Below are 16,476 nucleotides of genomic sequence, written 5' to 3' on the forward strand. Positions count from 1 at the left end.
TACACTGATGATTGGTTGATTGGCCACTTGTTGGTACACACAACTACTGACAATTTGGTCTCTAGTACCTCATCCTTCAGCCTTTGCAATAGATGCTTTCTATCATGATGGAATGAAATTACAATGCCATGCCTTCCCTTCAATTTGTATGTTACCCATGGTCTTAGCTATGATTCATTCCAATCCATAGTTAAGTACTTTTGATAGCACCAGATATGCAGCTAAACCCTGGTTTCTGTTTATGCAGTACTTTCATGAGTAGCCCCCTCTTCTACTTCCTCTTTGATCATCTCTCTGAAGGCAACCATCATCTGACATTGTACACCAAACTGTCCATAAGCTCAAGCTTCAGGCATGTAGATTATGTTCTCCTTTGCACATTATCAGTGTTTAATTTCCAAGATTACCATATATCTGGGTTAGCCTTTGCTTAGTCCTGCAATGGACATGTATCAATGGAAATGGCACACATGTCACCATTGGTATATTGAGAGGAGGTTGAATCTACTTTAATCAGAAGTGCCAATCATAACTCATTTTTAGTCTGGCTCTGTGTCAAGAATTTTACATCTCCCAATGTTTCACTGCATAAGACAGCCTTATTTAACACTTTTCAATTATAGAGACAAAATATTCTTTGAGTCCCTAGTACTCTCCAGACTACCTGTGTTGTTTTGAGTTCTTTCTCCCAAATGGCCATTGCAGTTACCTAACTGGTATGTAAAGGTGGCATTACATTACATTTATCAACATCCATTTGAGTCCTTGGCCTCACACGCCATGTATTACTTGTCCGTCAAGTTTATTTTAATAGTACGTTATTAAACGTACCTGTGCATAGCCACCAATAGTTTTAACCTTATGTTCAAGAGCACCTGTCACAAACCTTGGGTTATTCTGATGAAACAGTGATATTCAACTGTCACTCTTATAATACACTCACAGTTACAAAGTGTGGAGTGCATTTTCACAGCAACAGTATTTAACCTTTAACTTTTAAATTCAGTCTTGATACATAACCACAAGGCCCTGCTTGGCCCAAAGAACATTTAATGAAAATGAAATTATTACTGTGTTTATAAAATGAGAGCTTCACATCAACAAAATATAATAACTTATGACTGCATACTTGAATGGTACAGGGCAGGACAATGTGTTTTATACACACTGTTTTTGATATGCAAATATTTAATTGTTTTTTAATTTCAGTTTATTTGGGATGAGGAAAGTTACCTGGTTAAACACATTTTAAATTTGCTTGTTTCAATAACAATACATGATATTGTGTTCTAAATGGTAATTAGTCAAGTATCTTGCAAGAAAGATGGGTAATAATACCTGCAACTAGAAAGTAGTCCTGTCTGTCATTTAATTAGATAATGGCCAAGAGTTTCCACCATGCCAGCACAAATTGATAAAGGCAACATGTAGAATAGCATTCCCTGTGCAAATCTGGCTTAAGTTGTTATTGTATTTTTTTTAGTATTCTCCTCAGTTAGTCAGATTCATGTTGAAATTTTAGATTACTAAAGAATTTATATATATTGTAGAGATCTTACATTTGAGGTTTCGAAGAGATTGTGCAGAAGTTTTTAGATCTTTGGTAACATTTGTGACTTCTTTTTAATTTTATATATTTTAACTTGGTTTAAAAGTATTCAGCTTTGTAGTTTACCATACAAATGGGGACCAATCACTAGACTGGTGAGGGAGAGATCACTTTGTTTTATTTCCTCTTTCTTGCAAGTATAACACATGACAAACACTCTTGCTTTTGGTGTTTCATATTGCAATTGTGCTTTTGTGAATAAACATTGTACTTTTACATCTTTCAACTTTGAGACTTTCTTTCAGTCATACCCAGTTGGTGATCTGAAAGATGCACAGTCACACACCATAGACCATTTTATAAGAACCTCTAATTGGTGAGTCTAACTGACTGCTTTGTGAGAAAATCATTCTCAGGAAAATACCACATTTATAGCAACTGTATAATATTTACACTATAATTAAATTACTAGGGGTATTTTAATCTTGTGAATCGTCACCACTTAATACATGTGTTTTCAAACATTCAGTGTGTGTATTTTGAATAGTTCCTTATAAAAAATGCATATTCTGTGTACAGAGATTGTCATTTCCAAAAAACATAATCTTAACAAAAAAAACAGAAACAGGAGAAATTGCCCAGATAGACAAATGCGAACCAGGAAGTTATTTTTCACAATCTCACAAGTTGAAAAAATCTAGAACTTGACACAAACATCAATTGAAAGTATGAATATTGTATGTTGTATGCTATGTAAAAAATCTAGTACTGTACACTATGTCAAATAAGAGACAATTTGGATGCACAGTATGAGTAAAATAGTACACAACATTAATTAACAGTTGTGACATCGGAGTATACGAAGTTACAAATGGAGAATAAACAGGATGCTACAGGAAAAGTAGATATCTAAATAATTTGTATTATAAGATGCAGTTGAAGTAAAAAATGCAATCCAATTATTATTATTTATCAAAAATATAACATTGAGGCCTCTTTAATCTAAGCAGTCATAGAATTTAGAAGATTTAACAGCAGTAAACTAAAGTTTTCTTCAAAAAAGTGGACAATTTGCAATGTTACTAAACTATGCTCTGTTTCCCAAACTGTAGAGTACGGCTGCAAAAGGAGTTGCAACATGATTTTGGCTTACAACCACCATTTTTTTCTGTAAGGAATACATATGCCCATCTTGAATACTTATAAAATTTATTTTTTAAAGTTTTTTACATTTGATTGATATCACCAACAATGCTATATCACAAAATGATGATAATCATCTTTCGAAAACCAAACCTGAACTTTGGACTAGCCCAGGCTACCCATCATTTTACCCTAAGATATCTTCTGTCATTTTAAGCTAGGCTTCCCCCCATCCTCAGTGGCACAATAGTATGTTTGCAAACTCATAACATTAAAAACTGGGTTTCAATACTGATTGTGAGAAAAGCACAGATAGCCTATAGTATAGTTTCGTGCTTAACTTTAAACAAACCCTTCATTGCCTTTATAATGGTTCTACAGAAATGATTTGTTTCCTTTATTCTGCAGCAAAAGCAACAGTAGGGCTACTGAACTCAGCAGTCACAACAGGCTCCAGGTAAGGCCATATAATACAGGCTTGTGTGAGCTTCAGAGTGTGATTACATAGTATCCCTGGCTACCATGCCATTGTTATTGTATTTTCAAAATTCTGCAGGCCTTTGACATATGCTCGATGTACCTAGATAAGTTAAAATCATTTGTGACCCTTTGAGCTTGCTTCTCCCCACATCTCAAGGAAATTTTCTACACTACTGATCTCCACTTAATTTAGTTGCCCAGTTCATAACAGGAAATTCTTCTATCATCTACTTAAAATTTGATTTTTTTGGAATTTGGATCCAAAATATCATTTTAATTATCTCCACATGTAAAACTTAAAATATTCCACAATTATGACATTATTAACAACTGTAGTTTCTTTAAGTGCTCTGTAACAAATTCCAATTAAAACCCAAACTGAGTCAATCATCTCAATACTATTAACTTGAATATACTCACTTAAATAGGATCTAACTCACATTTTTACATGTAGAGCCACTCCTCGACTTTGTGATTTATCCCTATAAGTGACAACAATACGCTTATTGAGGAAAGACACAAAGAGCTTGAAGGATGGATTATCTTGGCGTTCAGAAACCATTCTGCCCCAACACTGCACTAACCATTCTAGCAGTTTCTCAAGGATCTTTCGATTCTCTCTGCAGTCATTGAGGATTTCGAAACCCTCAACATGGCCCATTGTTACTTGACACTGTTGCAGAAAAATCAGTTTCCTCAATGCTTGGCTGTCTCAGCTACCCACTCTCGGTCATTCTTGCAGCTTGTCCTTGAATGCTTCTTTTACCATGAATAGATTCCAATAACGATCATTCAGGATTTTTCTGGCACTCTAGTAGGCAGATCCTGAATCAAAATAAAAGGTTCCCTCTATTGCATCCTTGGCCTCTCAACCAAGATACTTCTTCAAATTCTGGATCCGCTCAGTGGGAGCAATTCACCTTGAGTCTATAAGTGCTGCAAAGGAAGCCTTCCACCCTGGATATTTCAGGGTATTCCCTTAAAATATAGAAGGCACAGGTGCGGCAAGACGATTGATGTTCACCACATCTATGAACGTCTTTACAAGCGACTGTATATCAGGGATAGTTTTTCCTGACGAGGAGTAGCTCTTGGCAACTGCAAATCATGTTAAGTGCCATCTATGTCTGATGATTCATCATCAAGAGCTTGTTTTCCGAAGAGTTCACTAACTGTTCATTGTTTTTCTAGTTCATGTCGTTGTCACTGAAGTTCCCCTTGAGCCTCTTCCTCTTCTTTGTGTGCAGACACCTCTGCCTATATATACTCCAGCTCATGTTCTTTCCTTCTTGCCTTTTCTGCCAGTAGAGCTACGGCTTGAGCAGCGAGAGGTGCTCTCCTCGAGGCAGTCATCGACCTTGACCTTGTTAAATTGCTGACCCAGCTGAAACCTTTCAATGTTTAGTCATTTGTTGTCCTATATGAAGTATCGTCTGGATATCACTTTTTGCTCTGTCTAATAGAAGCCTAATATCAGGTGGTTCCTCGTTCTCTGTATGATCATGAACCTCAGAGTTCAGTCTGTCAAGACAATCCAAACTACTATTCAGCTGTTCCATTGTAACATGAATTTTTCGGGACGACACACAGAGTCAAAAGTTTCTCTACCTTGTCACATAGCTGCATGCTCTGCTTGAACCAGATCAATGGTTAATAACCTCCTCATTCTTTTCCATAGCCTTTAGAGATGGCATGCAAACTCTAGTACTACAATGGGTATCTAATGCATTTCGAGCATTAATGGAAGTAAGTTTCAGGATGAGCATCTACAGCCACTACAACGTATTAGGAAACATGAGTATGAGTATTGGCAGGGATCGGAATGTCATTTACAAAGAGAATGTATAATAAGGAGCTAAGTACAGAGCCTTGTGAACTCCAGCTAGTAAAGGGAACGAGTGAGAGAGTTCATTATCAACTTTAAAAAGCTAGCTATCCAACGGATAAAGGTATTCGGAATGCTTATGGAGAACAGTTTATAAAGGAAAACATATTGCCATACAGAATCGAAGGCCCGTCTGACATTGAGAAATACACTCACGCAACCTGGTTCTGGTTAAAAGCTTGGAATAGGGATTCAGTAAGTCTAACAAGGTGGTCAACGGTTTGACGTTTTCGTCTGGAGGCATTTTGGATATTAGATAAGATGTTATTAGTTTCAGCAAAGAAAGTAAGTCTATTAGTGATGATTTTCTCCAGTAGTTTGCTTAAGGTATAAATGAGGCTAATAGGTTTGTAGTTTGAAGAATCAGACAGGTTAGATAAGGACTTGGGGATGACAGTGATAGTGGTTGTTTTCCAGTAATTAGGGTAGTAGCCATGCAAAAAGGAATAACTACATATAGAAAGTAGATGATTTAGAAAGGTCAGGGATAAATGTTTCATGGCGCAGTTATTTATGCCATCTATTCCGGGGGCACTATTGCTTTTAAGTCGTTTGATGGACATTTCGAGTTTGGTTTGGTGGTTTGAATGGTTTGGTGATATAAGCGTTATGGATGAGAAGGTCTAAACTGAAGCTGGGAGTTAATATTTTGCGGTGTTGGGTATGAAATTATTTATATTAACGAAGTGAGTGTTGTCAAAAGCAGGAAGGTTAGATTTTGTAAAGAAATTCTTAAGGACTTTAGCAAAAATTGTACATTTGTTCTTGTCAGTAGAAGCCATTTGGTTGTTACGTACTAAGTTGTGAGTGTAAAGATTTTGTGATGACTTACAAACAAATTTAAATTTATTCAAGAATTATTTAGGATGGTTGCAGAAATTGTCTATTGAGGTGCAGAAGTTTTCCCATCTAGCCATCTAGTTATTTGTTATTGTTGTATTAGTCGTTTAATGGTATAGTTTCTTTAATTGATAAATGTTTTGATGTGGTAATTACGTGTAGAGACAAAACGTCTACGTAAACGACGTCTTTCAGTAATGTGGCTATGGATTTCGGGAGTTAAGGTCCAGTGATGTAACGGCGGGTGCGGACCTGAGCAGGAGTGACAGAATGGAGGGCATTAGTAATAGATTTAGTAAATTTAATAACAAGATCGTCAAGGACTTGGAAGCCAGAGATTAAGGGAGAAACATAGAAGGGAGTGTTAGACAGAGTAGATTTAAAAGCATCCCAGTTGGAATTGGAAAGTTAAGGATAGAAGATGTGGGAAGGGAAAAGCAGGAAGAGCTATTAAAAAGATGGAAGGACACAGGAAGGTGATCACCTCCAATATGATTGTTGACTGGAAAATCAGAAGTATGAGGCAGATGGTTAGGGGTGACTATGACTAGATCAAGAATATCTTGGGAGGCATTAACATGTGTGTGTGTGTTTGATAATCCTTGTTGATACGTGTTAGATTGTTCAAAAGTAAAAAAGTTACGAATAATATGTCTGTTACGATTGTTGGTGCAACAGAAGAATTCTTTGTGCTTAGAATTTAAGTCACCAAGGATTATGGAGTGTTTGTGGAGAAAATGGCGTATTGTAAAAAAGTGAAGCCGGGGAACTGTGAGGGGCTGACGTAAATTAAGATTGTGATGATTGGTAAGCAATTAGGAGTTAGTTCAGCTAAAACAGTTTCATTATGGGGCTGAGAGGGAGGCTTCAGAATTTTAATATTTAACTTACGTTTGTAAAGAAAGGCAATGTTTCTAGTGGGGGCAGAATGGGAGACAGAGAAAATTTTATAACCAGGGAGGGAAAAAGAATGATTGATATTTAGTAAGGTTTCATTAATTGAGCTGATGTCAGAGTTTAGGGTGTTGTAGAGGTCTAAAATCTCATATTTTTTAAAGTAAAAGCCACCTTGAATATTTATGTGTAAGAATGAAACCATACCACTTATCTGGAGGAGAAGTGCCCTTTCTTGCTTGAATCTAGTGGTACGTGACATTCAAATCCGGATTGCTGATGTCTAAAAAGAACTTGGTAGAGTGGTATATCCAGGAATATAGTTGGTGGAGAGACTCGGATTTGTTTTATATCAACAGGAAAGCAATATCAGCAACAAAAATAGCGAGCCGTTCATGGAAGGCACTACCAAAACCCCCTGAGTTTCTTGGGAGTAGGCTCCGAAAGTTGTTGAACTCCGGTCTTGTTGAAAGTTGGGTTTTGGGTTTTCAGGGCTGCTGCATAGTTGACATGTGAGCCTGGACAGATTTAGTATTGGCAGCAGGAAGGCTGTGGAAATCACTGAAAGGTCCACCTGAAAGTGTTGGTTTGCCAAGTTTCAATTTGTTTAGTTCCAGCACTTGTTAGTATTTAGGGCAGCCGTGATAGGAGGCAACATGATCACCATTGCAGTTGCTGCACGTAGTTTCCTGATGGGGCCTCTGGCAGTTACTCACATGGTGTAGAACTCCACAGCAAACACATCGCGGAGAGGCTTTACAGGCTGCAGGGGTATGACCAAAACGGTGACATTTGAAACAGCATTCTCTGACGAGTTTCCACTGGGCTATCCTTGTACCCCAAATAAAAGCAAGGATATCTACGTTTAACGTATAATCTCCAACCATCATACCATGTTTGCTGGCCTGGCATGGCCTAGTGCGTTAAGGCGTGCGCTTCGTAATCTGAATTTAATTTAATTTAACATATAAACGTATATTCATAAAGCCGATGGGCTCCATCTGGGCCGAGTGTGATGATTTTCGTGGATAATTACTGATAAAAAGCAAGACATTTATAGATTTTTTTTTATATTGTTACATTTTCACTATATTGTCTTTGTTTCAGAATTTCAAAAGGGGCCCGGCATGGCGTAGCGCGTTAAAGCGTGCGTTTCGTAATCTGATGGTCGCGGGTTCGCGCCAAAACATGTTCGCCCTCCAAGCCGTGGGGCGTTATAATGTTCGGTCAATCCCACTATTCGTTGGTAAAAGAGTAGCCCAAGAGTTGGCGGTGGGTGGTGATGACTAGCTCCCTTCCCTCTAGTCTTATACTGCTAAATTAGGGACGGCTAGCACAGATAGCCCTGGAGTTGCTTTGTGCGAAATTCCAAAAAAAAAACCTTGTTTTTTTTTTTGTGTGAACATTTTGATATACATTTGTCATTATACTTTTCAAATTTTAAGTGTTCAATAGATCACTTCCTTTCGTATTTTGAGCAGAAATTAAGCAATTGAAACAAGTAAACACTTAAATAATATAGGAATTGGTGATGTATAATTAAATCAAATAAAGAATTTTAAAGTTAAACTGATGTCACCAAATCTGTTTTATTTTAACCTGTAAATGACGGCCATCATCACTCAGTGCTGCTACCTGGAACACTCCCGCTGCTTCAATTTTGTTGTAAATACGTTTTCCATTGCTGTCAAATTGTACTTTTTTCAACAAAATTGACCGAACTTAGCCTCGAAATCAAATATAAAGTTAAATTCTTTGATGACAGCAAGTATTTGATTATACTGCGACAAATTATATGATGTTTTCTTTTCAAAGTGTACAGGAAAAAGTAAGATGGTGTTTGTAATGTTAAAACTAAATCAAACTGAGGAATAAATATGTAATGTAAAAACAATATAAATAGACCGGTATCTTCAGTATTACTTTACATATAAAAATATATAGTTTTCATTTTGCTATGCTTTTTTATCAAAATGGCGAAGCTATTTTCTTTGAGTAGTACAATTGTCTTGTCAGGTGAACTTGGATAAAGTGTGCTACAACGATTGAACAGCACTTAATGAAACAGATATTGTGGTTAGTAAACTCAAGTAGAGGATTGTAAAAGGTTTAATACTTATTCAGTGTGTTAATATTCTTGTATTTCTAACGTTTATTTCAGAATTTTCTGATCATATTTCATTAAGGTAAAAATCGATATTTTTTAATGCGTCCGTCTAGCTGAGCTGATTATTCTTTATTCGTTGTCACATGTTTTGAACAATTGTCGTCTATAATTATGGAAATCGTTCCGCTAGTAGAATTAAATGTGTACAAATGCTACAAACGTATTCAACTTTGAACTCAAACTAAACACCTAGAGTTATTTTAACAGAAAACCAGTAGTTAAAAAACATTCATAAATACCAGTTGAATTAACATATTCCACTTGTGTGCATTTTACGAATTCTTTGCACCTAATGAGCACGGGTTCAATGCTGATAAAGTATATCTGTATATAAATAAGAGTGATGAATCAGGAGCATGCGTCGATTCGTGATTCATGTTATGAGCTATGATTCGAAAGTTCACATTTCTAGTAGCAATAGGCTGCAGAGCAGGTTTCGCGGTTTTAACTGTGGTGGAGTTATGACTATCATAAACAATCCTACTAAAAGTATCCATCCCTTTAGTACTTTGAAATCATGGATAAATATGCCCGACCATTTGTTACCTGCTTTTTTTAAACCCATGTACCACACAAGATGTTCAGCAGTTAGAGATTAAGGATCGTTATTCTTCAAATATGGGATCTCTGACCTGCGTTTTGTGGTTTTAACATTCGAAAAGTTTTATTTATGGCACTCGGTATTGTATATCAGGCATTTCGATACCACAGGAAGACTTGACTTATTTTCTAATAGGACTAATTAACAATAACAAAAAAAAAGACATTTTATGATATTTAAAGTAAAGAAAGTGCTTAATCAACTCAATCGCCTGGTAACATACGAGTAGAAGATTTTCCAATGGGTTTCGACAAATACTGAGACGTTTGATTTCAAACTGTTTCGTCTGTACTCTCGCAAATATGAATAGCTTGGCTGTAATCTACCCTCGCAAACAATCTAACAAATGTGTTGCTGAGCTTGCAAATACACAGATATTATACATTATACAGTTCAAGAATATCCAATCCCATTAGTTGATTCTTTGGGTTTTTTTCTCAAGAAAATAAAATTTATATATTTATCAATGAAACTGCTGGTAGTGTTCATATTTTCCAAAAACGTAAACCTGAATTGAATTTCTCACGGTAGCCTAACAGAGTCATCATGAAAACACTGCTGAAAGATGAAACCCAAGTCAAACTTTTTAAGGTAACCTGAAAGAAACGTTGTCAAGGAGACATCTCTAATTGCTGAAACTTTATACATCTGTTTAAGAAATTATTGTACGTTTATTTTGATACGTCAGTAAATCACCACTCATGCTTGGATCTGTTTTCCGGAATTTGAAGAATTCACAGAAGTGACTTATTTATAATGGAAAAGAAGTAATTGCTGTACAAGTTGAAAATGACAATTGAGATATTACACCACACCGAGGTAGTTCTATGTTACTGCATATTTATAATTTTAATATTTTTATGAGGATAGTAATAATTATATACATACACACACACACCTAATCATATACATAAAAACATTAAAAGTAAATCATAAAATTGCGATTATAAATATCAACTTAAAATGCTAAAAAACAAAAATCATTTTAAGTGTTATATCCCATTGCTTACATTTGTCTGTTAATCGTATTTGAAATATCTTTGTCTTAAGCGCAAAATCTGTGCTGTTCTTACCGCAAAATACAACCCTGAATTTTATTAGACCTTAAGCTTATCTCTTAGACACCAAATAGTTGAGAATTATTAAAAATATATCAATGCCGATACTGGAATGAATAAAAAGAATATTAAACAGTACGCAACACATACATAGATATATGTATAACTAAACAATATTTTTGTTCCTTTGTTCTAAGCAGCAGAAATACACAATGGTCTGTCTGTGCTCTGCATACTGGTGGTGTCGAAATCTGAGTTTTTTATAGTGTTGACTTGCCGCTGAGTAACAAGATGGAGTCAAATCTTTTAAAATGAAATCAAAAATAGTTTCACAAAATTATCTCTCAGAACAAAATTACAAATCATACGTTTTGTGAAAACAAATAAAAATTTAAATGAATTTTATCAAACCAATCCATTTTCGCGCCACTAAGTACCCCAAGAAACAAGCTAATTAAACATTATACCATTTGTAAGAAAAGTAAATATAAGTATAATTTTTAAAATAACGTGTCTGTGAAAATAGATCTACAAAGTGATAGAGATATCCTGTTAATTAGACATAATCCAAAAATATAAATCATAACGAGACAGCTGCTAATGAATACCAAATACAGGCTAGATTTTGAGTACTAAAAACTTTTAATCTGAAAAGTCCTGATATTTTCTAGCATTCGATGTTAGGAGCTGGTTCTTGTAATGGGTTCTTACTCGTAAAATCATTAAAATGATAGTAGACTTAGCACCACAGTGGTAATTTTTTAGTAATTAAAAAAAGTTATTTCGAATAAGTAAATACTCCAACCATAACCTTACGAGACAAGAAGTATAACAAATCATCATATTTTACAGATGAATGAACAAAACTTTAGTGAAAACATTTTATTTGAACCGAATATTTTAATCGACGTCAAAAAATAGATTTGTAAGAGTTCGTAAAGAATAGTAATAATAATAAAATTTGATTATAAAGAGTCAATAAACGTTAATAAGAAACTCTGGCCTAAATCATTTCCTATCGTGAGAGGTAGAAAGCTTCGCAATGCTCAGCACCTTGCACATACACATTTTCCTTTTAAAGGACGCCAAGCAGATTCAGTGTCAGACGTAATTTGCTTTGAAAATCAGGTTAGACCCTCCTGAAAGAGACAGCGACAAGGTCCTTAAAGATTTCGTTTGCACCAACCAGACTGGAAACTCTACAAGTTGCCAACTTAGTGTTTCAGGAATGTGGACAAAGCAGTTGTTAACAGTTATATAACAAGGGGCGTGTTTATATAAGCATGTTTTATGGTTGTGTGCTAGGTATTCATTCTACGGACAAGAATGTATGCGCACATTTGTTTCATCTGGGTATGAATCTCACTATTATTTTGTTTTTGTTGCAGATTGAAAAAGTAAACTTTATCTGTCCTTCGGAATGATACTTTGTAAAATTTGTTAAGTACATTAAGTGTCAAAACGTAGATTATTTTGTTATTCATTTGAAACGCGAAATGACAATTTTCATTACAAACCGAAAAGTCTTATGAATAGCTTACCGATATCCTCACCAACACACACACACACAAACAGGAAACTCTGATGGTTTAAGTATTAGAGATAATACATCACTGAAGGAAGACATCATCAAGATAAAATTTTATTATACATTTTTAAAGAAAACCCACGTTTAGAAAGATACAATTCGCTTTACGTTATCAGCACCCTTCTTATCTGGATGACACACTTAATCTCATTTGGAATTCTTGTGTTTCTTATATTTGTGTATAATTTTACAGACAGCTTTAACGCTGATTGGTAATATATGAAACGTCATTGTGTCCACTTGCATATTTGTCAGTAAACTGCCACACAATTACAGTTTTGTTCTACAAAGTCTTACCACATAAAATATCATCACATCCAACTGATCACCATAAGAAGCTTTGCAATATTCACTAGAACGTTTACCAAACTGAAATTCGTTATATCCATTTGTTTACTCTCACAAAAGTAGATTTGTCTACCAAAAATATTTTCATATATAACGTCATTTTATTCATCTCAAACTTATCGTTGTACCTCTAGATTGTTGTCTTACAGAATGTCATTATATGAGTCTGCTTGTCATCAGAAACGTACACTCTTATGATAATGCTTGTGGAGCATTTTTTAACAAAAATTCTCGTCTCACTGAATGATATTATATACAACTCTCTATGGGTTCATATTCTTGATCTCACTAATTGCTATGTGTTTCAGGTATTTTAAACATATCTTTGTTTGTTTGTTTCGGAATTTCTCACAAAGCTACTCGAGGGCTTTCTGTGCTAGCCGTTCCTAATTTAGCAGTGTAAGACTAGAGGGAAGGCGGATAGTCATCACCACCCACCGACAACTCTTGGGCTACTCTTTTACCAACGAATAGTGGGATTAACCGTCGGTGTGTGGTGATGACTAGCTGCCTTCCTTCTAGTCTTACACTCTAAATTAGGGATGGCTAGCACAGATAGCGAAATTCAAAAACAAAACAAGTTTCGATTATAGATTTAGAAAGAGAAGATCATGTTTTGAGAATTTGCTGGATTTCTTTGAAAGTTTACGTTTAACCCGGGCATGGATATGAAATAGACGTGGTATAATTTAATGTTTATAAAGCTTGTGATAAAGTGTCGTGAACGGAGATTTCTTAAGTATGGTGGTGAAAGAAATAACCAGTTCGAGAGTTGTTTGGATAGAGAAGGTTAATATAAACGGTGTTAAGTTAGCGGATTAACTGGCAAGGACCTATCCAAGGTCGATTAGTATTCATATTTGCAATGGTACTACAGAATATCTGGAACAATAGAAAAGAATTATATGGCTGACTCTGAAATTTACAAGCCCACTTGTGTCAGAGTTGGAACAGTACTCTAGCTGTTATTAAGAATGACCTATATTCAGTAGAAATAATTTAACAGTGTATCTTGTGTGCGTTTTTTGTTTTTGCTTTAGTTTAGTTAGGGCTAAACATTACCGTAATTTATTACATCAATAAATAATGACATATGAAACTTATAATGTTATGCTTTAATCTGTTAGGCCTCTTTAAAACTTAAATCTTTTAATGTTATACAAAATGTCTACTGAACTAAATAATGTATATTTATATCCGTTTAAAAGAGAGCGCGAACATGAACGTTTTCAGGACAAACAAAACCGAATATAGTTATCATGTTGATACATGCTTCAAGTGATATACCTGTGAGTTCTGTAATAGATCGTATACTATTTCTCGTTTTCGTCAGCGAAGTTAATAATGAAACATTCAGTAAGTTTGTTAAATCTGTGGTTCATGTGTTCTTAATGGAATTTTTAAATTGTACACTCAAGGTCTTAAAGTTTTGGGGAGATTTGGAGCTAGTCTAACACCTGGCAGATGTCTTTTAATAAATCATTAGATACGAGGTTGTACATACTGATTATCATACCATTAATTATTGTAAATCTGTAGAGAAAACTAGAGAAATTAATGAGGAATAACTGTAATGTGCGGACTAGTTCCTTTAAAAACCTAATTATATTTACTTTATAAATATAGATCCAATATCTTGTCTACTATCTGGTTGCAGTATTTAAAGATATTTGTCTGAAGTACCACAGGGTGAAGAAAATGTGGTCTGAAGTTTTTATTACATAGGTAACATCCTAATGTACTTTTAATAAAATAGAATTACCAAGAAAATCTGATACATTTAGTGTCATAGGCACACATGGGCAGGTCTGAAAAATCTGTAATTAAGCCTAGAAAAAAAATTTAATTGTGTATGTATATAATTTGTTATAAACAAAAAAAAGCTGCTACACTACTAAAAAAAATCCACCAAGGTACAGGCTATAATGTAGGATATAAAATGTACTATTGTAGGCTCTGAAGGTTACTGATGAAGTAGGACCCAAATTATGGTGGGGATACACCTTCTATCAGTCTTAACCTCTGTTTGCCAGTCTCATGTAACGAATAATTAAATGATAAAATAATCAAAGGAATAGAAAGAGAAATTAGGAGAGTGAGATGTGGGTATTCAAGCCCACAACACTCCACAACTATATCACCCTCTACTGCTTGCAGAGAGTTGTGGGAAGGTGATTGCTAAGATTTAAGTTGTTTATCAGCTTATAAATGACAGGTAGCAAAATGGTTAAGATATATTAGTAGCAGTGACTCAGTTGGCGTGAGAAATAACTGGGTTTACGCCAAAATGTCGTTTGCAGGAGAATATTCAATAGATGAAACTTTACGAGAAAGTGAGAAAAGTATATTTAATTAGTTGTACTCATCATTAGATTAATTGTTAGTTTCACTCTAAATGAGAACTTGCTCTTATTGGAAGTTGATATTAAGTACACTCACATGTTCACGTATAGCTCATCTTATTTTTCGATTGTAACTGTTTTAACAATCTATTCAGTTGTTTGACTTTTGATTAGTTGAAGTCTTTTCTCTTGGTATGGTTATCACACATTACTAACTTCTTATTAACCACGGTATACTTCAATGCCTATTTATTACATGTCATCTACGTTCAAATATCCTGATGTAATAGAATAGCTCTAGCTCTAAATGATAATCTGTTCAAATACAGTTTGTTTGTTTTCATTTAAAGGGAAGTCCGCAATAAGCATAAAGGGTGGGTGTTTTCTGCGTTTAATACGATCAGTTCATCACTTTATGCTAATAAGAACCAAAATCCCTAATTTTGAACATCTTTCAAAGTTTTGGAATTGTTTTATAGACCAGGTTAAGCATTGTTTTCCAATGTGTGGGGATTTTTAGGTCTTAACATGATTATTAAACTATTGATGTAAGCAACGATTTCAAAAGAAAACATCAACGATTACTGGATTTTCTAATTATCAGCTAATTACAAGTTCTCTAAGGATTTAGTTTTAAATCACTTAAAGCATTTCTCAAAATTAGTAGGTTTATTTACAGAGTTAAACTTTATCATCATATTGTACATCTAACTGAAAACACCAGGTTTTTGTAGAAGTGTATTAGAAAGTACCAGGCTTAACATACGCAGTTCCTGGACTTTTGTTTTAATTTTAGGCACATTAAGCCACGTTATGTATTTTTAGGATGTCACCTGTAAGAGACAGAAGTGATATTAAAACCAAAGTTAATGAACAACAAATGAAAGATGGGGAAGAGATTTTAAATAAGAGTACAAACACTCCCTCTAGTGGAACAGCGGTATGTCTGCAGACTTAGAATGCTAGAACCCGGTTTTGATACCTGTGGTGGGCAGAGCACAGATAGCCCTTTGTGTAGCTTTGTGGAAAATAACAGACAAAACAATTAGACTACAAAAGGTTATTGCAGAGTCTGGTCTGAAATTTAGAGGAATTAGTAAGCAAGAAAGAGTTAGGTATTTATGATAGCGTTTGAAGAGAAATACATTATATAACGTATGGCCTGAAGAATTTGAGATTCCTGATTCAGCCGCCAGGAAAAAGAAGGTTCTGAATTTGTGCAAACTCTATGGATTTTAACAATGTTAATAAATCTAAGCTTCGAAATGCAATACGTGTTGGAAGGAAACTGTTATAAGTCACAGTTCTGTATTTTGACCTAAATCCTTAAAATTGATCACGTCGGTTTGGTTTGAATTTTGCGCGAAGTTACACAGAAGCTATTTGTCTTCCCTCTTTTAGCAGCGATAGATGAAAAGCAGCACCTACCGCATACTCCTGGGCTACTCTTTTACCAACGAATACTGGGATTAGCCGTCACATTATAACGCCCCAACAACAGAAAGGGTGAAATGTTCGATGTGACGGGGATTCGAACCCGCAACCACAAGACCGATCATATCGGACACCGAGAATAAAACA

Source organism: Tachypleus tridentatus, chromosome 6 (genome assembly GCF_004210375.1).
Source record: "Tachypleus tridentatus isolate NWPU-2018 chromosome 6, ASM421037v1, whole genome shotgun sequence".
In the NCBI taxonomy this organism is placed as follows: Eukaryota; Metazoa; Arthropoda; class Merostomata; order Xiphosura; family Limulidae; genus Tachypleus; species Tachypleus tridentatus.